A 2,806-nucleotide genomic window follows, 5' to 3' on the forward strand; every position below is an offset into this window, starting at 1 on the left:
AAATAACAAGCATGCCATAGTCAGGCATCTGAGCGACACCACATAAAGGGTTTATAAATAATTTAAATAACAAGCATGCCATAGTCGGGCGTCTGAGCGACACCACATAAAGGGCTTATAAGAGGATAATCACAGTGAGTATCCAGGAGGTAGAACCATCCCAGGGATACTCAATAATTCAAATAATGTAAATGGTTAGTCCATAATCTTATCTATACCTATACTAATTAGGCACTCCCTAGGAATTCCCACAATAATTAGTAATTAGGAGCCGTTAATCTGGTGGGGCCAAGTTATTACAGTGTAGATCAATCCTAGAAATTTTCACATTAGTAAAAAATAAATTTGCGTTGCCTCTATCTCCCAAAGTCTAAATCTCTCACGACTCCCCTGTCCAAATATCTCATCTATATAGGTCACTAAAAGAAAAAAAAACTTCTGATCTCCCTCCTCACGTCCCACATACGCTGCCACCAAAGTCCCAATCTCTCACGACTCCCCTCTCAATTTATCTCCTCTATATAGATCACTAAAAGAAAAAAAACAGTTCTGGCCTCTTTCCTCACGTACAATGTATGCTGGCACCATGACTGCCCCAAGTCTTCTAAAATAGATCAATCAAGTGGGGCTTTTCTTCTAACGCTCCATGTGCGCAGCCGCCATGGCCGCCCCAAGCCTTCGATCAAGGGTAGGTTCTTCTTCTCACGCGTCAAGCACGATGGCGTAGTGGTCGCCCCATGCCTTCACCAGGTTGACACTTAATGTTTTGCAATTTGCATGTACATGTACAACCCGACGACCAGTGATTCTCTACTGTATATGTCTCCACGTTAGCACATCATGGTGTTCTTACTCTGACCCGTACATCCTTACATTCCCTTTACTCCCAGCTTACTCTTCCTCTGATCATCAAGTGGATAAAAGCATAGATGCATATAGCTGCCTGCATCACGTATTTAACTTAATATAAAGAGATCCCCTCGGAGATAAGTTGTTGGGTCCTACTTGCCTTCACCTGCTGAAAAATCAAGGTAATTGAATCAAGTGGGTTTGATTAGCTCTATGTGCAATACAAGGAAATTCATTACCTCAATTAATTTATTCTTTAAGCCCCCATATGGCAGATCAGATTGATCCTCGGACACTAGCGCAGAATTTCATCGACGATACCGATGGGCAATGCCACTTAGTGCCTAAACGGCAGGCCTTTGCCACGTAGACGAAGGTTTAGGTAAGGCCCACCTGATGAGAGTATACCATGTACGTGGCTTCATGGCAGATTGACTCAAGGAGAGGATCTCCGTCATGGTTGGAGAGTAGAGCATGTTATGGTGTCCAATTTCTAGGATAGCAGACCAATATGCATGCTTTGGTTATGTGTTCTGCAGATCCGCGATGGACAGGGTTGTTTGTGAAGCTATGGCAGCATCTAGGTTCGATCACTACAACTCTATGCTTGTGCTAATGCTGAAGCTGGGAGGTTTGGCTCTTAATCTGCATCCATCTACTTTACTTTCTTGCTTTTTGTATGGTGAATTTTTGTAGAGCATATATTTCATTTGATTGGCTTTGTTGTCTAACTGACCTCTTATCCCTCCGTATTCTGTTGTGGTGTCAAGGTGAGGTTCACAGCAGTCAATGGAAGAAGACTAAGCCGTTTGCGTATGGTACTCCACTAATTTCTTCTCTTTAAAATGTGTATATATCTATCTAATTCATGTTTTCTCTTAACAAATGCAGGGTTCATGCAGATTGACTTTGAAGATCGTCGCGAGTCATACTACATAGAAGTTTGTAACTTACCACCTTACAAAACTACCTCGCGGAGGTGAGATCATGTGCATTCATCTTCTAGCCAAATGAAGAGGAGAAAAGTCAAATGCCAACGACTACAGGAGAAATCATGGCATGGGGATCATGATATGTTATGATAAATCGGATGGGCTCCCCCAGTCCCACGCGCGTAGTACCAGGTCAAGAAATTTCTAGCAGATGCCACACTAATAATATAGCTGGCGGCTTATCAGTTCATGACTCCTGCTCTAATCATCGTTGTGCTTAATCATTACCCCTAGATGAAATTCTCAAACCAGTGTCGTCCAAAGGTCAAGTCTATATAGTGCATAGCATATACTGCCTATGCTCAATGCCTCAACGACTCAACGACAAATCAATTTACACCAATAGTCTTGCTTTTACTTATGTCGCCTATGCATGAATTTGTTGTACTGCTATTTTTCTAGATCGTTCATTTTATAATTTTTTTCACATGCCCCTTCCAATCTATTTGAAAGAATATATTTAACCTACTAATCCATATGTTTTGCATCCTTACTATACTAATTTATTATTTGTGAACGATCCGTGTATATGTGTAACTATCAAGTCAGTCTGTTAGAACTAATTTGTGAACCAAAATTAGTTGCAAAGACAGACCAGATTTCTAATAAACGTAAAGGAAAATATAATTGCTTTGGTGATTTTCTTGATAGAAGCCAACTCAGATAATATGAATGGGTATAAGATTGCACAACACAAACATACTGTGAGTATGTTGGTTTCATATTGGCAATGAATATTTTAGTTCCAAGTTTTACTTTATTTATATTTCTTGCATTTATCTATGATTACTATGTTTGCGAATAAATGAACTATTACATTAAAAATAAAGATAATTGTTACAATTTTAAATATCTATAGGACTTTATTGTTTGTATAATAGCTTTGCTAAATGGAAATACCTTTTACATAGGCATAAATCCTTCTATCTATATATATTCACTAACTTAAAAGGTTTAATCCCAAA

The 2,806-nt window shown here is 39.2% G+C and overlaps 1 long non-coding RNA gene across 1 annotated transcript; it reads left to right on the forward strand.

The window, feature by feature from the left end:
- The first annotated feature begins 567 nt into the window (after positions 1-567).
- LOC123116096 (uncharacterized) lies at positions 568-2,080 on the forward strand. The gene is made up of 5 exons (XR_006456929.1): positions 568-1,031; positions 1,125-1,231; positions 1,389-1,480; positions 1,620-1,667; positions 1,741-2,080. It is a non-coding gene; the product is annotated as an uncharacterized lncRNA (long non-coding RNA).
- The last annotated feature ends 726 nt before the right edge of the window (positions 2,081-2,806 follow it).

The sequence above is a fragment of the Triticum aestivum genome, chromosome 5B, assembly GCF_018294505.1.
Source record: "Triticum aestivum cultivar Chinese Spring chromosome 5B, IWGSC CS RefSeq v2.1, whole genome shotgun sequence".
Lineage (NCBI taxonomy): Eukaryota > Viridiplantae > Streptophyta > Magnoliopsida > Poales > Poaceae > Triticum > Triticum aestivum.